The sequence below is a fragment of the Molossus molossus genome, unplaced genomic scaffold (assembly GCF_014108415.1).
Source record: "Molossus molossus isolate mMolMol1 unplaced genomic scaffold, mMolMol1.p scaffold_m16_p_22, whole genome shotgun sequence".
Taxonomy (NCBI): Eukaryota; Metazoa; Chordata; class Mammalia; order Chiroptera; family Molossidae; genus Molossus; species Molossus molossus.
The window spans coordinates 4,541,207-4,567,557 of record NW_023425358.1 but is presented as its reverse complement, the minus strand read 5'-3'; the positions used below and the strand labels follow the sequence as shown (position 1 = coordinate 4,567,557).

The following is a 26,351-nucleotide window of genomic DNA, read 5'->3' as shown; positions in this document are numbered from 1 at the left end:
GGCGGCCACAGGTCAGGCCTCGAGGAGGACTCCAGACCCCAAAGTCTGACACCAATTTCAGATCATCAAGCTAGTTGCCGATGAGTGCTTGTGTTCTTCACCATCAGAGACGAGCCTTCTTCTGAATGGCAAGGTCTGCACAAATGTTCAGTTGGTAAGAAAGGCTGTTTTAGAGCCACAGTGTGTCCGGCTCCTAGGACTGTGTACTTGGGGCAGATGGTTGCCTTTGATGACAAGACCAAAGTTTCAAAACAATCTCATGTTAATTTGGAAACCTGTTTAGAGTGGTTTAACTCCGGGATTTACTCTCTTCAGGCATTTTATATTTTGAGCTCTCACAATTCCTTGGGGTAACAAATTCACACTATTTAGTACTCTGAAAAATACCAGAAAAATAAATTGCATTAGAAATTGAACACTTAATTTAAACCCTGGTTTTACAACTTATTAGCTATATTAGTTTAAATAATTTATACAACATTTTTATAAACATAGGTCCATTATCTACAAAATAAAAATTATAATTATTGCAACAACTACAATATTAACAGCAAAAGTACTCAAGTATCACAGTAAAGTTTACAAAATGTCTGTGAAAATATTTGGCAAAAACATAAATCCTAATGAAAAGTATTCTTTCTTTATGTATCTTAAAATTATTTCTTTAGTGCTTTTCTAAAATTATCTGCAAATAAATGTTTTATTAAATAGCATTATTAAACAGACTTAGATCAAATCTTTTCCAGAATACATCCTTCCAGAATTGGGAAGTTTGATATTTCCAAATCTATCAGGAAGTGCTGCTTTGGTCCTTCTGGGCCTTTTTACTTTTCTAAGTGGATTTGGGACAACTCTGAAATGCTAAGTAAAAGAAATATTAGCAACAAGAAAAGCATCCAATTCATGTTACTGTGATGAAGAAATAAATATAGTGACCCCTAGAGCAGGAGGGAAAGAACAGCTCTAATGACGAAGGTTAAACAAATCACAAGTATGATACAGTGTCTGGAGGGCACCAAGATCTCTGATAACACATATTAATACTAATAGCAATAGTAATAGTAACAGTAACAGTAACAGTAAAAGTAATAGTAACAGTAACAGTAACAGTAATAGTAATAGTAATAGTAACAGTAATAGTAACTAATATTAATACTAACCAATACTAATACACAGGTGCATGAATTAATATGTATACCATTTAATGAATATATGGTAAGCACCAAATTCTGGGCTTATCACTTTAAAAATAGGATTCTTTTCTTTAATACATCTATAAGTAGAAACTCTCACTACTATTCCCATCTATAGATATGAAAACTGAAACATTAAAAAAGCAAGCAAATTCCCCACATTTACAAAGCACGTATGTAAGAGCCAAAATTCAAACCTTTTACATGCCATTGTCCATACCCTTATCATTAGAAACATGGTCTTCTGCTTGCCTGCCTTCTTAAAAATATATATCTATATCTATATCTATATCTATATCTATCTATCTATCTATCTATCTATCTATCTATCTATCTATATATATATATGGTTTTAATGATTTCAAAAAGAGGAAGAGAGAAGGAGAGACAGAAACATCCATGAGAGAGAAACATGGAGCAGCTGCCTCCTGCAGTCCCTACTGGAGACCCAGCCCACACCCCTGCCTGGGCTCCACCAGAGTTGGGATCACACCATCACCCTCCTGGTACATGGGACCACACTCAACTGAGCCACATGGGCCGGGCTGTTTGCCTGTCTTTTGTTCCATTGTTAGGTAACGACATCGTTCTAGATAGGTTCACATCATCTTTTTATACAAGGGTGAGAAAAGTATTCCTGTTTTACTTCTGCCTGGTCATTTCCAGTCTTGACTTTAAACCACATGTAGTTAACATGTAATTTAGTTTTAAAAAACAGACAACAGGTTTATTATGCCTGACCTTTGACACTATACCTGAATAGCATCTCCAATATGGGAGCTTTGAAGTTCCAGAGACGCATTCACCATGGCGATTCTCATCATCAATGTGGCAAGTGCTGCTTAAAAACATATCTAAATAGAACGACCGAGCCAAAATGAGTACCTCACATGCGGCCCTAGCACTGAGCAAAGGCGGAGAAGACAAGAAGAGAAGCGGTGATGTCATGGGGGAGAGATGCTGCTGAAACCTGCTTCTTCCTACTCACTCCAGCCACACAGGAGCATCATGTCTGAGCCACGCTGACTCCTGAGATCCGGACCATCTGTCACTGGTCAGCAAAGGCCCTCAGCGGTCTGTCGCTCTTGCCTGGGCTCAGACATCTTGATAATGTATGACTCTACAATCCCATTTTAAGTCCATTTTAGAAAAAAGAAGTGTGCAAGACCAGGAAGGACCCTGTGTGTGGACATGTTACATGTGAGGAGCAGAGCTCATGGTGACACAGGAGCAGCTGTTTGAACGCTCACACAGTCCACCTGAGAACACAGTCAGGCTTTCCCAAGTGCTCTTGCAAGACCTCACAGGTACCGTTTCTCAGCAGAGCACAAAGTGCTCCAACGAAAGGTGCTTCAGTTCTTCTATTTATAAAGGATCGAGTCTCACAGGGTTTGTACAGTCACGACCTGTAAATACTCCCTCTCTCTGGATTGCTTCCTTGGAAGTTTTTTCAGACCTCCTTGAGCCCTAATTTGGATTCACTGATGGCTCTGAGGGAGCAATTAGTTTGTCAAATTATTTCTTCAACAAAATGAAGTCAAACAATCTAATTAAAAAATAGGCAGAGGACCTGAATAGACACTTCTCCAAACAGGACATACTGATGGCCAAGAGACATATGAAAAAATGCTCAATGTCACTAAGCATCAGAGAGATGCGAATTAAAACAACAATGAGGTATCACCTCACACTTGCCAGAATGGCTGCCATCAACCAATCATCAAACAACAAGTGTTGGCGAGAGTGTGGAGAAAAGGGGACTCTAGTACACTGCTGGTGGGAATGCAGACTGGTGCAGCCACTATGGAAAACAATATGCTTTGTCCTCAGAAAATTGAAAATGGAACTGCTGTTTGACCCAGTGCTTCCACTTCAAGGAATATATACTAAGAAGCCTGAAACACCAATTAGGAAGAATATATGCACCCCTATGGTCATAGCAGCACTATTTACAATAGCTAAGATTTGGAAACAGCCGAAGTGTGCATCAGTAGACGAGTGGATAAAAAAATTGTGGTACATGTACTCAGTGGAATACTATGCAGCTGTAAGAAAGAAAGATCTCTTCCCCTTTGAGAGGACCTGGAGGGACCTGGAGAGGATTATGGGAAGCAAAATAAGCCAGTCAGAGAAAGCAAATATCACATGATCTCACTTATTTGTGGAATATAAGAAACAAAATAAGTGGATGGACAAAATTATCCAGGGTCATGGAAGTAGGGAACAGACTAACAAATCTCAGAGGAAGGATCAAGTGGGGGACAGGAAAAGATAAACCAAAGAACGTATATGCCTATTTACACAACCCATAAACACAGACAACAGTGCAGTGAGGCGGGGAAGGGCAGATGAGAAGGACTGGGGAGGAGGGAGTGGAGAAGAAGAAGAAAGGAGAGACATGTGTAATACTCTCAATGATAAGGATAAATTAAAAAATAAAAATAAAATACTAATTCATCTTCTAGTTGTAAAAAAAAAATAGTAATGAGAGCATCAGAGAGGGGTGCTGTACCTGGGAAGTAGCTCCATCACTCCAGGACACTCTGCGTGAGCTCCACTCTAACCCTAGCTCACCTTCAGTGCTACCTTCTCACCTTCAGTGCTGCCTTCACCTTCAGTGCTGCCTTCTCACCTTCAGTGCTGCCTTCTCACCTTCAGTGCTACCTTCTCACCTTCAGTGCTGCCTTCTCACCTTCAGTGCTACCTTCTCACCTTCAGTGCTGCCTTCTCACCTTCAGTGCTGCCTTCTCACCTTCAGTGCTACCTTCTCACCTTCAGTGCTACCTTCTCACCTTCAGTGCTGCCTTCTCACCTCCAGTGCTGCCTTCTCACCTTCAGTACTACCTCTCACCTCAGTGCTGCCTTCTCCCTCAGTGCTGCCTCTCACCTTCAGTGCTGCCTCTCAACCTTCAGTGCTGCCTCTCCACCTTCAGTGCTGCCTTCTCACCTTCAGTGCTGCCTTCTCACCTTCAGTGCTGCCTTCTCACCTTCAGTGCTACCTTCTCACCTTCAGTGCTGCCTTCTCACCTTCAGTGCTACCTTCTCACCTCCAGTGCTGCCTTCACCTTCAGTGCTACCTTCTCACCTTCAGTGCTGCCTTCTCACCTTCAGTGCTGCCTTCTCACCTTCAGTGCTACCTTCTCACCTTCAGTGCTGCCTTCTCACCTTCAGTGCTGCCTTCACCTTCAGTGCTGCCTTCTCACCTTCAGTGCTGCCTTCTCACTTCTGTGCTGCCTTCTCACCTCAGTGCTACCTTCTCACCTTCAGTGCTGCCTTCTCACCTTCAGTGCTGCCTTCTCACCTTCAGTGCTGCCTTCTCACCTTCAGTGCTGCCTTCTCACCTTCAGTGCTACCTTCTCACCTTCAGTGCTGCCTTCTCACCTTCAGTGCTGCCTTCACCTTCAGTGCTACCTTCTCACCTCCAGTGCTGCCTTCACCTTCAGTGCTGCCTTCTCACCTTCAGTGCTGCCTTCTCCCCTTCAGTGCTGCCTTCTCCCCTTCAGTGCTGCCTTCTCACCTTCAGTGCTGCCTTCTCCCCTTCAGTGCTGCCTTCTCACCTTCAGTGCTACCTTCACCTTCAGTGCTACCTTCTCACCTTCAGTGCTACCTTCTCACCTTCAGTGCTGCCTTCTCACCTTCAGTGCTACCTTCTCACCTTCAGTGCTACCTTCTCACCTTCAGTGCTGCCTTCTCACCTTCAGTGCTACCTTCTCACCTTCAGTGCTGCCTTCTCACCTTCAGTGCTACCTTCTCACCTTCAGTGCTGCCTTCTCACCTTCAGTGCTACCTTCTCACCTTCAGTGCTACCTTCTCACCTTCAGTGCTACCCCCCTTTTTGTTTATTTTCTTTTATACCTTCAAGCCTTTGTTTGTGATATCATGTGTCTCATTGTTTTTGTAATTGTTTATATATCCATGACTCTATACTATCTCTCATAAATGTGTCTATTCAAGCCAGAAACCTAATCAGTAAGTAATTGTTCATAATGCATCAACTATTATAATGTGCATTTGAAGATATTTTTAAAGGGAAATAATCACATACTAGGCAAATTCATAAGATAAAGTGGTGTAAACCATCTCAAAAGAAAATCACTAACAAAATAGTTAATAGTCAGCTATTTATTGTAAGCACTTATCATGTGCTAAGTATTATGGTAAATATTATTTCATTTTATTTTTCCTCTAATTTTTATTAATTTAATTTTCTTACATATGTTTTTCCTTCCCCCCAGTCACCCTAAAATTATTTATTACATTTGACCCCCAAAAGAAATTTTATAAAGTAGGTGGTATTATTTCACACAGACACACAAACCGGAAAAACAGATTAAATAACCTGATTATGACAAAATTAGAAAGTGAATGTGCTGAGACTCTTTTTTAAAATTCTTTCTTTATTAATTTATTTATTTGTTTTTGTTACAGATATTTCTCATTTTCCCCCCATTGACACCCTCCTCACCGCCCCCACCTCATCCCGTTTTGTTGTCTATGTTCATTGGTCATGCATACATGCATGTATGTTCTGTGGTTTATCTCTTCCCCCACAAATCACTCCCTCCTCTGAGGCTTGTCACTCTGTACCCAACCTCCATGTCTCTGGGTTAATTTTGTTCGGCAGTTTGTTTAGTTCATTATATTCCACAAATAAGTGACATCCTGTGATATTTGTCTTTCTCTGCTTGACTTGTTTGGTTTCGCATAATACTCTCCAGGTCCTTCCATGCAAACTCAAAGGATAAGAGATCTTTCTTTCTTACAGCTGCATAGTATTCCATTGTGTACTTGTACCACAGCTTTCTTATCCACTCATCTATTAATGGACACTTGGGTTGTTTCCAGATCTTAGCTGTTGTAAATAGTGCTGCTATGAACATAGGGATACATATATTCTTTCTGATTGGTGTTTCAGGTTTCTTAGGGTATATTCCTAGAAGTGGGATCACTGGGTCAAATGGAAGTTCAATTTTTAACTTTTTGAGGTAACACCGTAGTATTTCCCACAGTGGCTGCGTCAGTCTGCATTCCCACCAGCAGTGTACTAGAGTCCCCTTTTCTCCACACCCTCGCCAACACTTGTTTGAAGATTTGTTGATGGTGGCCATTCTGACAGGTGTGAGATGATACCTCATAGTTGTTTTAATTTGCATCTCTGTGATGATTAGTGATGCTGAGCATTTCTTCATATGTCTCTTAGCCATTTGTATGTCCTGTTTGGAGAGGTGACTATTTACATCCTCTGCCCATTTTTTAATTTTTTTTTTTTTTTTGTCTTCCTTTTGTTGAGTTGTATGAGCACTCTACATAGTTTGGAAACTAACCCCTTATCTGATGCATCATTGGCAATTATCGTATCCCATATAGTGGGATCCCTTTCCATTTTGATGGTTGTTTCTTTTGCTGTGCAGAAGCTTTTTAGCTTGATGTAGTCCCATGTGTTCATTTTGTCCTTTGTTTCTGTTGCCTTAGGTGATGTATCAGTGAAAATTGTGCCACGTATGATGTCTGAGATTTTGTTGCCTACATTTTCTTCTAAAATTTTTATGGATTCACGAGTTACATTTAAGTCTCTTATCCATTTGAGTTTATTCTCATGTATGGTGCAAGTTGGTATTCTAGCTTCATTTTTTTGCAGGTAGCTGTCCAATTTTCCCAACACCATTTATTGAAGAGACTGTCTTGACTCCACTGTATGCTCTTTCCATCTTTGTCAAATATTAACTGAGCACAATGTCTTGGGTCAATTTCTGGGTTCTCTACTCTGTTCCCGTGATCAATCTGCCTGTTCTTGTGCCAGTTCCAGGCCGTTTTGATTACAGTGGCTTTGTAGTATAACCTGAAATCTGGTAATGTGGTCCCTCCTACTTTGTTCTTCTTTTTCAAGATTGCTGTGGCTATTTGGGGTGTCTTTTGGTTCCACATAAACTTTTGGAGTGTTTGTTCTAGTTCTGTAAAGTATGTCATTGGTACTTTGATGGGGATTGCATGTAATCTATAGATTGCTTTGGGTAGTATGAAAATTTTAATGATGTTAATTCATCCAATCCATGAACAAGGTATATTCTTCCACTTTTTTATATCTTCCTCTATTTCTTTTTTCAGTGACCTGTAGTTTTCTGTGAAGATGTCCTTTACTTCTTTGGTTAAGTTTATTCCTAGCTATCTTAATTTTTTTTTTTTTTTTTTTTTTGCTGTGATGGGAAATGGGATTGTCTCTTTAGTTTCTCTTTTTGTGATTTCATCATTGGTATATAAGAATACTGTCAATTTCTTGATGTTAATTTTGTATCCTGCTACGTTGCCAAATTCATTTATTAAGTTTAGTAGATTTTTGATGGAATCATTAGGGTTTTCTATATACAATATCATGACATCTGCCAACAATGACAGTTTCATTTCCTCCTTTCCAATTTGGATCCCCTTTATTTTTTCTTGTCTAATTGCTGTGGCTAACACTTCCAGTACTATGTTAAATAAGAGTGGTGAAAGTGGGCATCCATGTCTTGTTCCTGTTCTTAAGAGGAATGCTTTTAGTTTTTGCCCATTAAGTATGATGTTGGCTGTAGGTCTTTCATATATGGCCTTTATTATGTCAAGATATGATCCCTCTATTCCTACATTGCTGAGTGTTTTTATCAGAAATGGGTGCTTGATTTTGTCAAATGCTTTTTCAGCATTTATTGATATGATTATATGATTTTTATCATTCCTTTTGTTTATGTGGTGTATCACATTCATTGATTTGCAAATATTGTACCATCCTTCCATGCCTGGGATAAAACCCACTTGTTCATGATGAATAATTTTCTTTGATGTATTGCTGAATCCGATTTGCTAATATTCTGTTAAGAATTTTGGCATCTGTGTTCATCAGAGATATTGGCCTGTAGTTTTCTTTCTTTGTAGAGTCTTTATCTAGTTTTGAAATTAGGATTATGCTGGCCTCATAAAATGAGTTTAAAAGTGTTCCGTATTCTTGAATTTTTGGGAATAATTTGAGGAAAATGGGTATTAGATCTTCTTTGAATGTTCGGTAAAACTCCCCCGTGATTGTCGTCAGGACAAATGCCCAGGTTGTGGGTCAAATCTTCAGTTGGAGGCAGCCAATTGATGTTTTCTCTCATTGATGTATCTATGCCCCTCTCCCTTTTTCTCTCTCTAACATCAATAAAGAAAAAAAAATTAAATAAAAAATAAATAGCCCTGGCCGGTTTGGCTCAGCGGTTGGAGAGTCGGCCTGCAGTCCAGAGACCCAGGTTCAGTTCCCGCTAAGGGCACGTACCTTGGTTGCAGTTTGTCCCTGGTCCTGGTTAGGTTATGCGGGAGGCAGCCACTTGATGTGTCCCTTTCACGTCGATATTTCTCTCTCTCTCTCTCTCTCTCTCTCTTCCTTTCTCTCCCTCCCACTCTATCCGAACAAAAAATGGAAAAATGTCCTCAAGTGAGGAAAATAAATAAATAAACAAATAAATAAATAAGAGAAAAAACACCATTTCTTCTTGCACACCTGACCAGGACCACACCCCGCAGCATCGGCCTGGGGAGATGCACTAGCCCCACCATCCCAACTCACTGAGGCTCCACCATGCCAAGTTCACACCCTGCTGAGGAGTCTGAGGGTTGTGGCCAGCCTGGGCTCTCATTGCAGTCTTTCTTGAGGGACTCTTGAGCAGATCTGGGCAGACTCAAAAGGTGATGGAGACACACAGGAAGAGACTGAGTTGTGGGACTTTTGGGTGTGGGGTTTTTTTCTCCCACACGCCCCAACCAGCACCACCATTCCTGTGCAGAGCTCTCCCTCCACACACCCAAATGTTAATCTCTTTCAGCTGAATGAACACTACTGGACTCACCCTAAGGACTGTGTGAAACCCTGCCAATAAACTTTAAACTATCAATATTAACTGAAACAATGTATATGCCTTGCTAGGATAGTAGCTCACATATAGTAAGTGCTCAATAAATGTGGGCTACTCTGATGCTGATAAAGGATACACAGTGTCCCTCCAAGGACCCTAAGGTGCTTTCCCTGACCCCTTGGCTTGATCCCAGTTGTCTTTGCCTACTAAGAAACTATGTAGTGTGCTCCATTTCCAAGAGCTCCTCACACCCTGTCCTCTTATTTCTGCTCTAGGAACCCAAACTTCCGCCTGTTTATACAACTCCAGTCTGGGCCAATGGCTTTGCACGGACATTGAACAGTTGGCTCAGTAAGTCAGTTCTCCCAGTGAGGAGGAAAGCTAACACCTGTGCATTTGCACCAGTTCTTATTTAGACGTAGGGCCTCTCCTTGGAGAGGGAACATTGCAGAAGATAGGGTGAGAGTTCCTGTGGAAGCCCACCACTTGCATGAAGAACACTGAGTCCAAGAAGGAGGGGCTGTGGAAGAGACAGATAGTCAAGGGGGAAATGTATATGGGGAAGCAGGGACAGCTAACTTCTAGTGAATATGGGAAGAGGATGGTTGTAAAGGGTAAAGGTGAAGGTGAAGACAAAAGTCATCGAAGTCAAATCACTTAATAACTTAGAAAAGTAGTACACAGCACAAGTAATTTAACTCATTACTCTTTATTTTCTTAAAGAGTAAAGGTCTGGCTCCCATGGGTACCAGCAATGCATGTGGAAATGTTACGTCGTTGGGCAGCACATCCCCTGGCAGGCTCATCACAACATGACAGGAAGGACAAGCACCAGAGGCCACGCGTCTGTGAGTGGGGCCAGATCACAGCCCACGCTCATCATACTTCAAACCCAGGTCTTTCCCCTTCCACTGACTGCTTTCTGACACTGGCACTCTCCTCTCTAGGTCCAGTGAGAACAACATGACCACAGGTCGAACCACTGCAGGGTTTCTATCACGTTGCACAGACTGAATGTGGAGCTCAGGGGAGGTGAACACCACAAGCAGTTTGCCAGCCGTGGTGTCAACCCATGTTTAATGCAAAGTGTGTGCGGCCCAGGTAAAGAAAGATGCTTTAAAGCCTGATCTCTCCCTATATTAAATGTCACATTTCTCCTTTCTGCTCAAGTCTACTGGTTTACATTCTTCATCTTATAAACTAGTGAGATAAATCCACTTAAAGATGGCAAACAATATCTCCCCTGCCTTCCCAGATCCATTAAAAGATAATAAAGAGATACAAAAGGTATGAATTCATGACAGAGAAAACAGGAGAGATCTTTAGGAACCAAGTAAACTGACGACATGGTGAGAAGGTTGACAGCATGAGACCTCTGAGCACAGAGACTGTCTGTGCCCCAGGACTCCAAGACGACTGGGGGTGAGCAGGACCTGAAAATGGACATCAGTAGCAGGTCTGCAGGGCGTCCCACTCACACACGCCAGCATCAGGAACATAACGTCTCCCACACTGGAGGATTATTCTTAGAGAAATGGGAAAAGCTCAGGGTTCAAAGGGACTAAGTAAAACACTTGTTGGAATGAGAAATATGGCTGAAAGCAAACAATAAAAACTGAGGGGGCTTCTGTTGAGATGGTGTATATGCTAATGCAGTGCTCACATCTTCCCACAACCCCATCCAAATTGTAGCTAAACCACAGAACAACCATCATTTAGAGCCACCTGGAAGCTAGCGGAATAGAAGTCCTTTAACTAAGGATATAAAGAAGCCACATCAAGACTGGTGAGAGGGGCGAAGATGGAGAACAGGCTGGTCCCACACCCACATGTGCTGGTTAAAAAGCAGGAGGGAAATCTCAGCTGTGGAGGTCCCTATGAGGATCAAGGATCCCAGCCCAAACCAGGCCCCCAAGCCCAAGGTTTCAGCGCTGAGAAGGCAAGTCCCAAAACTTCTGGCTCTGAAAACCAGAAGGGATCGTGGCTGATTGAGACAAAGGGATCTGGAGTTGCAGGCTTTCCTCGTAAAGGGCCCACACAGGTTCTTCTCTGACTCACGTACTGTGAGCTCCAGCACTGAGACAGCAGCTCGGAAGCTGCAGAGACATACAGGGAGGAACTGCACTGTCGGGCTTTGAGCTGAGGATTGGAAGGGGGGCAGCTTCCTCCCAGACAGAAGTGCTGGCAAGGCCTTTGTTCCCTTGCAGAGCCCTCCCCACGCTGAGCTGACTGACAGGTGGCACTGAGCTGACCATCTGAGTCAACATCAATCGGGCTGACACTGTTCACTCTGCCCTAGTGATTCCTTGATACCCTGCACCATGCAACTTGTGGGTCCACCCAAGCCATTTCCAGTGGCTTTTTTTTTATATAAATGACCTGCTTTGGATCATGCTTCACACCGTCCTAAACTCTCTCAAAAGTTCACAAAACCTAAACAAATAGCATCTGGCCTTGGCATGCCTCATACCTGTTGCTAATTTTCTGAGGCCAGGTATTAGCAGCAGCCTCCCGTGGACTGCAGTTTGGCGTCTCCCAGGCACCACCAAACCAAGCACAAATAGCAGTCATCTGCAGATCTCTCTGTGTCTCATTTTGGGTGAACCCAGGCAGTACACAGGGTGTGGCTGACTTTGGCCAGCACCTTCAAGAAGGTCTCAGAGCCAGCACACCCAGTGGGTAGCTTCAGACCATCCAACAACCTCCACTAGTGACACACTGAAGGGACAGACTCATTGGGCATTGGAGCCTTTCTGAAGCAAATCATGCTACGTGGAGTCAGCCCTACACAGCACCTCATCCGCTTCAGTGAAGGCCAGCCCTGGCAGCTGACCTGCCTGACGGTAAATCCCTCCCATTGTTCTGCCAACAGGCATCAAGACTCAACTACACCAGGAGGGTACACACAGCTCTCATGGTAGGTACATCTGAAGAGCCCAGCCGTGCCATTGGGCCCTACAGGACACCTACTATAAAAGGCCCCCTACCAAGCCCTGGAGCCATAGCAGCTCTGCCTAGTACATAGACACAAACACAGGGAGGCAATGAAAAGGAGGTGACCAATAAATATATCCCAAATGAAAAAACAGAACCAAACTTCAGAAAAAGAACTACATAAAATGAAGTCAAGCAATGTACCAGGTATAGAGTTCAAACACTGGTGACAAGGATGCTCAATGAACTTAGGGAAGGAGTAGATGGACTTAGGAAGAACTTCAACAAAGAGATAGGGAACATAAAGATGAAGTAAAAGACATTTTCAACAACAGTCAAATAGAGACTATAATAACAGCAATTAAGAATACATTACAGGGAATGAACAGAGGAGTAGAGGAAACAAGACAAATTCAGAGATTTGAAAAATAAAGAAGCAGAACACACTCAATCACAACAGCACCAACAAAACAAGAATCCAAAAAAAAAAAAAAAAAAAATGAAGGTGGTTTGAAGAGTCTTGGGGAGAGTGAAAAACGGGGTTGGAGTGAATGGAAGCTACACAGACCATCTCCCAGGACCAAACTGGATTTACAATGAAAATAAAGACAAATCATCAGGAAGGGGCAACCGAAAGGCAGCTTGGAGGACCACATAACCAGGAACACTGACTCAATCCTGGTAGGCTTCTGAGGACGTGAGAGGGGGCCGAGAGCCCACGGTCCGCAGCAGCCTGGGCTGGGACCAGTGGACTCGGCTGGGACCAGGGGACTTGGCTGGAAGCTGCTGCCACCTTGGCTGCATCGGCGACCGCGGCTGGGTCCTGTGACCTCGGCTGGGTGCTATGCCCTCAGCTGCCACAGCCTTGGCTGCCCTTGGCTGGAAGCAGCGCCCTCGAGTTAAATGTCCAAGGCAGCTCCACAGAGCAGAGCACAGACATAGGCTAAATTGGCAGCAGCCACTCACCTTGGGCTCCGGCAGAGGGAAGGCAGACTGGACTGGAACTGTGTGGGGACACTCGGGTTTTGGAGGGTGCTCAGAGCTTTTGCTGAGTACAGCGATGCAGGACTGTGGTCAACTTACTCCTTCCCAGGGCCCTGGGGAGAGGCGGCAGCCCCTCCCTAAGAGATTCAACCCCACCTGGTGGCCAATAAAATGCTGATGGAGGCCCATTAACAACCAGCAGCTGCTCCACACTCAGGAAATCCTCTTACACTGAGCACCTGAGGTAGTTTTTCAGGCAACTCAGAAAACAAGGTTCTTCAGGTGACCTCTACTAATAGCCTCCAGGCAAAAAAAGCTAGAGGATAACTACCATTCCCTGGGCTAGTAACTCTAACCAGGAAAGTTAAGACTTGACAGTGGTATTTAAAGTGGATTCTCCCTGGTTCATCCAAACCCAGGAGAGGGAGCACAAACAGTAGAAAACCAACACACACAAAGCCCACTGTGATAGCCAAAATGGTGAAAAACAGAAACAAAAGCCAAATGAAAGAACAAGGAGTCCCCGAAGAAGAAGAAAATGAGCAAGGGTTAGAAAATATCTTCAAAAAAATAGTGACAGAAAACTTCCCTAATTTGGTGAAGGAAGAAGGCATTCAAGGTCAGGAAGCACAGAAAGCCCCAAGTAAGAAGAACCCAAACAGGCCCACACCAAGACACATAGTAATCAAAGTGCCAAAAATTAAAGACAAAGAGAGAATCCTAAAAGCAGCAAGGGATAAGCAACAGGTTACCTACAAAGGAAACCCCATAAGGCTCTCAGCTGACTTCTCAACAGAAACACTACAGGCCAGAAGGAAATGGCATGAAGTAATCAAGGTCATGAAAAACAAGGATCTGAATTCGAGACTATTCTATCCAGCAAGGCTATCATTCAAAACAGAAGGTCAAATAAAGAGTTTCCCTGAGAAAAAAGGCTAAGAGAATATATTAGCACCAAACCAGCACTGCAAGAAATGTTAAAAAAAACTGCTGTAATTAGCAGGAGAAATAGGAAGAAAAATAGAACTACACTAAACAAAAATGGCAATAAATAAGTACATATCAATAATCACCTTAAATGTAAATTGATTGAATGCTCCCATAAAAAAACACAGAGTACCTGATTGGATAAGAAAGCATGACTCATCTATATGTTGTTTACAAGAGACCCACCTCTCAACAAAAGACTAACATAGATTGAAAGTGAAGGGATGGAAAAAAATCTTCCAAGCAAACGGAAAAGAAAAAAAAGCTGGGGTAGCAATTCTCATATCTGATAAAATAGATTTCAAAATGAAAGCCATAACTAGAGACAAAGAAGGCCACTACATAATATTGAAAGGATCTATCCAACAGGAAGATATAACCTTGATAAACATATATGCACCCAATATAGGAGCACCAAAATATATTAAAAATCTTCTGGAGGACTTCAATGAAGAAATCGACAGCAATACAATCATAGCAGGGGACTTCAACACCCTGCTGACATCACTGGATAGATCCTCTAGACAAAAAATTAGCAAGGAGACAGAGACTCTAAATGAAGCACTAGACCAAATGGATTTAATAGATATCTACAGAGAATTACACCACAAAACTACAGAACTCGCATTCTTCTCAAGTGCACATGGGACATTCTCTATGATAGACCACATGTTATAACACAAACTAAGTCTCTACAAGTTCAAGAAGATTGATATCATATCAAGCATCTTCTCCGATCACAATGGCATGAAACTAGAAATCAATTGCAAGAAGAACATACAAAGACATTTGAACACATGGAAGTTAAATAGCATGATATTAAACAATGAATGGGTCACCCAGGAGATCAAGGGAAAAAAATCAAAAACTTCATAGAAATCAATGAAAATGAAGACAAAACAACACAAAATCAATAGGATGCAGCGAAAGCAGTTCTGAGAGGGAAGTTCATAGCACTACAGGCCTACCTCAAAAAACAAGAAAAATCTCTAATAGACTATCTAAACTCACAACTTAAAGAAATAGAGAGCAGCCCTGGCCAGTTTGGCTCAGCGGTTAGAGTGTCGGCCTGCGGTCCGGAGAGACCCGTGTTCGGTTCCCGCTAAGGGCACATACTTCGGTTGCAGTTTGTCCCCAGCCCTGGTTGGTCGTGCGGGTGGCAGCCACTCGATGTGTCCCTTCATGTCGATGTTTCTCTCTCTCTTTCCTTCCTCTCTCTCCCTCCCACTCTATCTGTACAAAATATGGAAAAATATCCTCTGGTGAGGATAAAAAAAAAAAAAGAGAGAGAGAGAAATAGAGAGCAAACAACAAGAAAAACCCTACAGCAGTTAGAAGGAACGAAATACTAAAGATCAGAGTAGAAATAAACGACATAGAGACCAAAAAAAAAACAATTTAAAGGATAAATGAAACAAAGAGCTGGTTTTTCGAAAAGATAAACAAGATTGATGGACCCTTAGCTAGACTCACCAAGAAACAAAGAGAGACAACACAAATACACAAAATCAGAAATGAAAGAGAAGTAACAACTGACACCACAGAAATACAAAAGATTGTTAACAACTACTATGAACAATTATATGGCAATAAATTAGACAATCTAAGCATAATGGACAAATTCCTAGAAACACATAGTCTCCCAAAACTGGACCAGGCAGAGATAGAAAACTTGAACAGACCAATAACAACAGAAGAAATTGAATATTTAATCAAGACTCTCCCAGCAAACAAAAGCCCAGGCCTGCATGGCTTCACAGGGGAGTTTTACCGAACATTCAAAGAAGAGCTAACATGCATTCTTCTCAAAGTATTTCAAAAAATTCAAGAAGAAGGAAGACTTCCAAACTTGTTTTATGAAGCCAGCATAATTCTAATTCCAAAACCAGAAAAGGACACTACAAAGAAAGAAAACTACAGGCCAATATAGGCGATGAACATAGACGCCAAACCCCTGAACAAAATACTAGCAAATCAGATCCAGCAATACACGAAAAAAATTATCCACCATGACCAAGTGGGATTCATCCCAGGCATGCAAGGCTGGTTCAATATTTGCAAATCCATAAGCGTGATGCACCACATAAATAAAATGAAGAATAAAAACCACATGATAATATCAATAGATGCTGAAAAATCCTTCGACAAATTCCAGCATCCATTTCTGATAAAAACGCTCAGCAATGTGGGAATAGAGGGATCATATCTAGACATAATAAAGGCCATATATGAAACACCTACAGCTAACATCATACTCAATGGACAAAAACTAAAAGCATTTCCCTTAAGAACAGGAATAAGGCAAGGATGCCCACTTTCACCACTCTTATTTTACAGAGTACTGGAAGTCTTAGCCACAGCAATCAGACAGGAAGAAAAAATAAAAGGAATCCAAATTGGAAAGGAGGAAGTGAAACTGTCATTATTTGCAGATGACATGATACTATACGTAGTCAACCCCAAAGACTCCATCAAAAATTTACTAGACTTAATAAATGAATTTGGCAATGTAGCACGATACAAAATTAACATCAAGAAATCAATGGCATTCTTATACACCAATGATGAACTCAGAGAAAGAGAAATTAAGAAAACAATCCCATTTACCATGCGGCAAAAAAATTAAGATACCTAGGAATAAATTTAACCAAAGAAATAAAGGACCTATTCGCAGAAAATTACAGGTCACTGAAAAATGACATATAGGAAGATTTTTAAAAAGTGGAAGCACATACCTTGTTCATGGATTGGAAGAATTAACATCATTAAAATGTCCATATTGCCCAATGCAATCTATAGATTCAGTGCAATCCCCATCAAAATACCAACGGCATACTTCACAGAATTAAAACAAGTACTTCAAAAATTCATATGGAACCAAAAAAGACCTCGAATATCCACAGTAATCTTGAAAAGGAAGAACAAAGTTGGAGGGATCACATTACCAGATTTCAGGTTATACTACAAAGGCATTGTTATCAAAAAAGCCTAGTACTGGCACAAGAACAGACATATAGACCAGTGGAACAGAACAGAGAACCCAGAAATGGACCCAAGGCAATATGCTCAAATAATATTTGACAAAGGTGTCAAGAGCATACAGTGGAGTAAGGACAGCCTCTTTAATAAATGTTGCTGGGAAAATTGGACAGCCACATGCAGAAAAATGAAACTAAACCATCAACTTACACCCTACAGAAGAATAAACTCAAAATACATAAAAGACTTAAATGTGACTCATGAATCCATAAAAATCCTAGAAGAATCTGTAGGCAACAAAATTTCATACAATCATACGCAGAAGAATTTTCACTGATACATCACCTAAGGCAATAGAAACAAAGGAGAAAATGAACACATGGGACTACATCAAACTCAAAAGCTTCTGCACAGTGAAAGATACAATCAAAACAGAAAGGCTACCCACTGTATGTGAGAGCATAATTGCCAATGATATATCAGATAAGGGGTTAATTTCCAATATATATACAGTGCTCATATAACTCCACAAAAGGAAGACAAAAAACCCAATTAAAATATGGGCAGAGGAACTAAATAGACACCTCTCCAAACAGGACATACAAATGGCTAAGAGACATATGAAGAAATGCTCATCATCATTAGTCATCAGAGAGATGCAAATTAAAACAACGAGGTATCACCTCACAACTGCCAGAATGGCCATCATCAACAAATCATCAAACAACAAGTGTTCTCGAGGGTATAGAGAAAGGGAACTCTAGTACACTGCTGGTGGGAATGCAGACTGGTGCAGCCACTATGGAAAACAATATGGTGTCACCTCAAAAAATTAAAAATTGAACTTCCATTTCACCCAGCAATCCCACTTCTAGGAATATACCCTAAGAAGCCTGAGACACCAATCAGAAAGAATATATGTACCCCCATGTTTTAGCAGCACTATTTACAATTGCTAAGACCTGGAAACAGCCCAAGTGTCCATCAATAGCCAAATGGATAAAAAAGCAGTGGTACATATACACAATGAAGTACTATGCAGCTGTAAGAAAGAAAGATCTCTTATCCTTTGAGATGACATGGAGGGACCTGGAAAGTATCATCCTAAGTGAAACAAGCCAAACAGAGAAAGACAAGTATCATATGATCTCACTTATTTGTGAAATATAATAAACATAACAGTCTGAGGAATGGGGTAGTCCCAGAGACGTGGCAGTGGGGTACAGACTGACAATCCCCAGAAGAGGGGGTAGTGGGGGAGAGATAAACCACAGAACTTATATGCATGTATGTATGAACAGTGGACATGGACAACAAACTGGGGACAGGGCAGGGAGGGAGGGAGAAGGGCGAATCAGTGGGGTAAAAGGAGAAACATCTGTAACAAATATTACTTAATAAAAAAAATTTAAAAATAAAGTCAATATAGAAAATAAAAGGGATGAAATAAAATTTACATTGTTGAGCTCTAAAAAAAAAAGAGTCTGGGATCACTTCGTGTACACATATTTACACAATGGAGTTGTTGAAAGGAGAAGACAGAGGCCAAGAAATTGAAAACCTATTTAATAAAAATAATGATGGAAACCTTCCCTAACTTGGTGAAAGAAAGGGACATACAAGTCCAAGAAGCTCAGAGTCCCAAAAAAGTTGAACCAAAAGAGGCCCTTACCAAGACACAGCATACTTAAAATGCCAAAGTTTAAAAACAAAGAGATAAACCACAGAACTTACATGCATGTATGCATGAGCAATGGACATAGACAACAAAGCTGAGAATGGGGCAGGGGGGATGGGGAGGTGGGTTTCAATGGGGGAAAAAGGAGAAACATCTGTAACAAAAACAAATTAATAAAAATAACAAAATAAAAACAAAGAGAGAATCTTAAAAGCAGCAAGAGAAAAGCAGTTAGTTACCTACAAGGGTGCTCCCAAAAGACCACTAGCTGATCTCTCAGCAGAAACTTTGCAGGCCAAAAGGAATTGACAAGAAACATTTAAAGTGATGAAAAACAAGGGCCCACAACCAAGATTACTCTACCAAGCAAGGTTATCATTTAGAAACACAGGAAAGGTAAAGAGCTTCCCAGACAAGACAAAGCTAAAAGAGTTCTTCATCACCTAGCCAGTATTATAAGAAATGTTAAAGAGTCGTCTTTAACAAGAAGAAAGAATAACGAATAATAAGATGATAATAAATCCATATATGCCAACAATGACTTTAAGTGCAAATGGAGTAAATAGTCCAATCAAAAAATATATGGTGATTGAATGGATAAAAAAACAAGACCTTTACACATGCTTTCTTCAAGAAACTCCCTTCAGATAGAAAGACACACACAGTAAAGGAATGGAATGGAAATAAAAACAAATACACAAATAAAGTTGGGTAGCAATACATGGACACAATAGACTTTAAATTACAGGCTATAACAAGAAACAAAAAAGGACCCAGCAATTTTACTTCTGGGTATTTATTTGAAGAAACCTCAAACACTAAAACAAAAAGACATATACATCCATATGTTCATTGCAGCATTATTTACAAAAGCTAAGATATGGAAGCAACCTAAGTGGAGACTTCACTTGGAGTAATGAACACATAATACAATACACAGATGATGCATTATACAATTGTACATCTGAAATCTATATAATTTTATTAACAAGTGTCACCTTATTAAATAAATTTTTTAAAAATAGATGATTGGATAAAGAAGTGGTGCATATATACAATGGAATATGACAGCCATAAAAAAAATGAAATCTTGCCATCTGCAACAACATGGATAGACCTTGAGGGTATTATGCTAAGAGAAATAAGTCAGATGGAGAGAGACAAATGCCAGATGATTTCAATTAAATGTGGAATCTAAGAAACAAATTAAACCAACAAGCATAACAGAAACAAACTCATAGATACCGAAAACATTTTTATGGTTGCCAGGTAGGAGGGAAGTTGGGGGAATGGGATGAAAAGGTGATGGGATTAAGAAACATTAATTGGTAGTTACAGAAGAGTCATGGGGCTTTAAAGTACAGCATAGGGAATATAGTAAACAATACTGTAATAACTATATATGGTGTCAGATGGGTACTAGCTTTATTAGGGTGATCACTTTGTAGATTATTTAAATATCTATCGCTATGGTATACACCTGAAACTAATATAATATTGTATGTTAATTGTAATCAAAATTATTTAAAAAGAAAAAAAGAGATGGAAAAATATATACCATGCTAATTCTAATCAAAGAAAGCTGGAGTAGCTATATTCATTTTAGACAAAACAGATTTCAAAACAAGAAAAATCATCAGGATAAGGTAAATATTACATGATGATAAAAGTGTCAAATTCTCCAAGAAGATATCAATTTTAAATATGTATATCTTTAATAAGAAAACATCAAAATACTGAGGCAAAATTGATAGAACAAAAGAAAAAAAAAGACACAGAATACATAAAGTTAACTCATTTCATGGGTTGTCTCTTGTTTTTTTTCTAGACAATCAGATACTTTAAACACATGGGCTGTTTTTAAGGAAGCAGTGTCTGGGAGCTGGGAGAACAGCAAATGCTAAATGATTCACAGAATGGCTGTGTTGGAATTGGGGAAAGCAGGCAATGGGCTTCATTCTCCAGTGGATGCAGAGCATGGTGCCCTGAACTGGGAGCACTGGCTCAGTCTGAGCAGGTGGATCTCGAGAGGATGCTATCTGACATTCCTTTGTAGCCAAACCTGCAGAAGCCAGGAAACAACTGGAGGATGAGGACAACCAACGGGAGATGAAACAGATTCCTTTGGGCTCCTTGCCCAGACCACCAGTTTACGACAGCACAGATGGTGCTTTATATTTTCTTAAAACATGAAGCAGCAAGCCCTGAAAGTGGGCTTCAGTAAACACGTCTGCTGATTATGAAGGTTGACACTGGCTTAGATTTGAGGAATGTACAGTCGGTAGATTTCACTGCATGAGAGCTCAATGAAAAATAAAACCACAATACTTCAAAGCTGCCGTTGATTCTGTGTTATAAAGAGAGAATCAAGACTTTTTTTGTTGTTCTTTGTTCGTTTTGATTTTGCTTTAGAAATCCTCAAGCCCAGTCCCAGTCTGGAAGCAGGAGGGTGGAAAAGGGAGGTAAACAGTCACTGTAGCAGCACAGGCTCCGAGTAGTACGTGGGAAGGGCCATCTTCTGTGTGCAGGGGCAGCTCTACACATTTCTGACCCTCAGGAAACTGTCTGTCATCATCACATCAATATGGCCTATAAATGTGTTAGACTCAGACGCAAGCCATTCTCATGAAAAGACTGAACTCGCACGTGAACTTTAGTGTCATATCGATTACCTGGAGAACTTTGTTAGAATGAAGACTTGAAGTAGTTCGTGTGGGTGCCTGAAAGCCGGCTTCTCTAACAAGCCCTCCACAGGTCACTCACAGCCACAAGCAAACTCGGAGGAAACTCCTGGGACATCAGTCTTCACTATGAAAATCAGGCAAATCTTCCTAATAACAGGTCACTAAGAAATTTCACGAAACTCTGGTCCAGGCCATCCTCTACCTCAGTGAGCAGACACTGATGTCTTGCTCGGAATGCTTGAGTATTCCAGGTGAAAGTCGTCACCCAGTTCCAATTTAATCATTAGTTTTATAGACGGGATCCTAAGTTCCTGGGGTTAAACCATTTGGTTATCATCCCATAACTATTTAAGGGTACGGTCGGGATTCCAACAGTGCTTTCCTGACTGGTGCCCTTTACCAGGGAGTCAGCCTCAACAGGAGACATGGGGACAGGACACAATGTGGACACTGGAGGCATCAGAAAAGTTGGAGGGAAATGAGGGATGAGAAATCCAATGCACGTTCAATGAATAAATCTACAAAAGATCAGGTACAACACAGTGCAGTGCAGAGAGAGTCATTTTATTATTGATACAACAGTGCTTTAAGGAACAATACATCAAATAGGGTCATTTCCACTGGGATTGAGTATGTGGGACATAAAGGTCAGAAATGATCATGGGGAGCTCCTTCCTGTCTCTGGGGGTGAGTGACCCAGGTTTCAGGTCTCAGGCAAAGCTGCCTCTACATTTGCTTTTCTCATAGCCTACCAACAGAGCCTGGTCCAGAGGTCGCACGGTTCTGGTTAGGACTGAGGATTCCGTTACTTCCTTCTTCCTAGATGTGTCCTGAGCAAGAAGAAACATCTGTCTCCAACAGATATGACTCAGCTATAGGCGGCGAGAGGGAAGGAATGCAGTAGGGTAGCAAAACCCAACCAGAGCCACTCAAGAAGGTCCCCACAGGGCCAACTCTCACAGTGGGTCCTTGAGCCTCTCTCTTTGTCATCTTGAGGTCCTAATAATCCCAGTGTTGGTTTTCAACCTCTCCTCCAACTCTTCATCCTATCTCAGATAGAAAACCGTCTAGCTCCCCAGTTTTGTCCTCACAAATATATTAAAGCCACAGTGAAGAGACAAAATAATGCAGAGCATCCTCCCTCAGGCATTCCCGAACATCGGTCTGCACTCTCCAGTCTGGAGCCCTTGTCACTTGCTTTTCATGTTGTCACTTGCTTTTCATGTTGTCACTCTGAAAAACCTAGGAGGAACCTCAGGGCCTTTGAACCCCTCCAGAGAGGGAGCAGGCTCTGGGGCCATGCCGCGCGGCTGAGGGTACATGTGGGGACAGGAAGCCACAGCCGCAGGGAGCCTGGCACACAGAGGCCAGGCAGGGTGGACGTCCTTTACCTTTATGACAAGAAACTGTCAGCGTGGGTGTAAAATACAAACACATTCCAGCAGAAGAAAGTGTAAAGGAGAAAACAGTAGCGTGAAAAGAGGCACTTGCATTGCTGATGGGTATGCTCATGGGGCAAAAACGGCAGGATCAACAGAGGACTTCAGAAAATCAATAGCAGCCTTCACAAGCTCATGCGTGTGGGCGCCTGTTAGGAGGAGAAAGGAACATCGGGGCTGAGGGACAACAGTGCCAGTAAAGGCCTTTCTCAAGTCTCCCCTGACCCTCCCTGGGCGTCTCCCCTGACCCTCCCTGGGCGTCTCCCCTGACCCTGCTGTGATCTTCTTTCACTGCCCCTGACTTTCCCTTCTCCTTGCCCAGACTCCCTGGCTCTCCTCTGGCCCAGGAAGCCCAGCAGCAGGGAGGTGGGACACTCGGGAGGAAATGCTCCCAGCACAGCCCTGCGCTCAGGACACTGCTGCCACGGAGAGGGCGTCAGGGCCCCTTCACGTCCCTTTCATGATTCTCACTCCCATCCATGTCCCTTTCCTTCCTTACCCACTTCCCCGCCTCCCCCAATTTAGGATTGCACCCTCACCCCGCCAAGGGAAGAACTAGCTGGGGACCCGAAAACGTCTGGGCCTGGAAGGTCGGGTCAGAGGACGATGGGGTTTCTCTCTTGGTTCCCCTCTCTGGGGCCAGGAGGCTCAAAGTCTGGAGAGATGCCGAGCTTCCTAAGGGGGGAAGGACATGGGGCCTTAGGATCGTGCTCCTACCTGCATGAGCGTGAAGCCAGGCCACAGCCTTCCTTTCCAGGAGCTCCCACTCACACTTCACGTCCGCACGGTTGCCATGCAGCCAGAGCACTGCCAGGACCGTGGCCCAGCCCGAGGTGTCCGCGCCCTGCAGCAGACAGAGGCTTCCCTGAGGCCTCCACTCGCCTCACTCACCTGCACCCCAGCGGCTACCAAGTGAGGTCACCTGGTCTCCCCAACCTCCCTTATGACTTCTGTGGCATAATGCCAGGCCCTAAACCTCAGGGCAACAATCCACTGGGTCTTAGGGTAAAAGGTTTTACAATTGGAATCCAGTATAACCACCAGGACAGTGCTTGAAACTCCTGAAACACCCCAACAAGGATCAGCCAGCTGGGATTACAATGAAAACAAAAAAAATCATATGCACAGTTGCTTTATATTTTCTAAAGCATGCTCATGTTTTTATGGGAACCCTCGCCAAAATGATAACAAAAATGCAGAATTATCAATAGCCACGTTTTTAAGAGCGAAGGCTGATTCATACAAAAGTGAAATGATTTGCCCAAGGTGGTCTTCTAGCACATGACGGAGCTGGAACTGGAGACCAGACATTCTGATTCCTGTCATACTGCTCATATAGCTCAAAAGAACGTCTCATCCAAGAACAGAAATTCCTCTTTTTTTTATAGCATGACCTTTAAAGTTTGGACATATCCACCATGTCCTCTGAGCAGTCTTGTTTCAGATCACAATTCTCAGTTCCCTGAATTCTCCCTTAAGAGGATTTGTGTCAAGGCAATAAGGATCCCTGTTTGTTCTCCTAGCAGAGGGACAAACACAGTAATTTCTGAAAAATATCTCTTTAAATGGTCACATCTGGAGGAACATATACTTATAAAATTCTAACTCCAGTCCCAAATTATGTGATATATATGGCTTTCCTGACAATCCTATTGTCCTCAACTAATCACGTTTCAAATATGCTGACTCATATTACGTTTCTGTCCTCCAAAATCTCTAACTTGCATGTGTAAGCACTCTTCAGTCACCTTGCTTCTATTCTCTACTGTATAGTTGAGAATTTAGAAGGAATATTAGTATGTTTGTTTCTGCTAATTTTATTATTTTTTAATTCAAGTCACTGTTCAGGTCTTTTGGGATCTTGATTTTCTTGTCCATCACACTGTTTTCCAGGTTTGTCATATACAAATAGGAGACCATTGGTGTATATCTTTACCTAAATATTCATCAAAAATATGAACTGCCAGAGAATTCAGAGCCTGGTGGGTCTAAATATGTTTTAAGTTTGAATAAATTCATTATTCAGTACTGTGGGTTTTCAACTAGTTTGTAATCAGCCAATATACTAATCATTAAGAAAAACTGAAATCTCTTACTAAAATTCACATACACCAGGGCTCTTCAATCCCTTGATTTATTGGCCAAGATACCACGTCAAAGAAGAACATGTTAGTGTGACATGACTTGTTCTCAATGAAACCAAGGTAGAACTTCATGATCCTTAATATTTTCTTTTAACTGTTTATAAATTCATTATATGCATTAGTCAAATTTATAAATTATCCTTGTAATTATCTGTTTTAGAACAGTATTTTTTCAAAAGAAATATAGTGCTTGATACATAATTTTAAGTATCCTAGGAGCCTCCTGTAAAAAGGTAAACATAAAAAGGTATAATTATTTTATCAATAATATATTTTATTTAACCTAGTATATTTAGTTACCATTTTAACATATAATTAAAATAAAAATAAGTATTAATGAAATATTTTACATTATTTTTTATGTTAAGTCTTTAAAATCACAATGTGTTTCATAGTTATAGCACGCCTCAATTCAATAAAAAATTTAGTTCCTCATTTCATTAGCTGTATTTTAAGAGCTTAATAGCCACATCTGAGTAATAGATACTGTACTGGTTGTTGTAGTGACAGGATATCTGAAGTTTATTTAATCACCTTCCGCATTTTGTAAATTCAAAATTACTGTCCTTCACATTTTGGCATTGTCTTGCATTTAACAATATCTCAGTGAGTAAGCTACCTTGAAATTCTGGAACACAATTTGTCCTCATCGGCAGACTTGAACACATTTGAAATAATTAGATCATTCCTGTTTATACTTCACATTCGCTAACTTTGATGTGGCTAATTTCTGGACCACTTCCTTAGGAAGAGGAGCAATGATGTGAGTTCTACAGGTCTGCGGTCCTGCAACTGAAGCCACACTGCCCCTAACTGCTAGGTAAACGTAGATACATTATTACACTTCTCTGGCTTTTCCTTTCTACATGTATAAACGGCAACATAAATAAAACTAACCTTTTATAATTGTTGTGATGAATAAATAACATTATGAATGTTAAGTGCTTAGCGCTGTGTGTGGCACAGAGTAGTTGCTCAGGGAACAGTCACAGTTCCCAACCATCATAGTTGGCAGAGATCAGCTGAAGTAAAGGGAGTCCCTGCGTCCCGCTGCCGTGCCCCAGCTCCCACTGGCCAGATCATCAGTGCCCTTCCTCCTGCTCTCACCCACCCTGAAGCATCCTTCCACCTCCACGCGTTAGACGTTATTTAGTCTATGATCCCCTGTACTCTCCTTCCTCAGGTGATTCACCCCAATTCTCTTTACTGACCCCGACCTCTCAAAATGCAAATGCCCCTTTTTCTTCTCTGAGTCTCACCTTGAGAGGGAGCGCAGCCAGAATCTCTTCCAGACTCACACCTAGAACCACGGCCAGACCTTCATTCAGACACCAGGACCCATCTGCGTTTTGGAGGGAAATCAGCTGCACAAGATGATCGTCTTCAAAGATTTGGGGGTGGAGAGAAAAAAGAAAGAGGATGAGAAAGGAAGAAGCCTCCAGCCCCTTGGCTACTTGAGCGCGAGGT

General features: G+C 41.6%; 1 long non-coding RNA gene across 1 annotated transcript; it reads right to left on the bottom strand.

The window, feature by feature from the left end:
• Positions 1-21,717: 21,717 nt before the first annotated feature.
• On the bottom strand, positions 21,718-26,259 carry LOC118640225. Its single transcript, XR_004961341.1, has 3 exons — positions 26,144-26,259; positions 23,458-23,584; positions 21,718-22,889 (listed from the first exon to the last, which is right to left on the bottom strand). It is a non-coding gene; the product is annotated as an uncharacterized LOC118640225 (long non-coding RNA).
• Between the last annotated feature and the right edge of the window lie 92 nt (positions 26,260-26,351).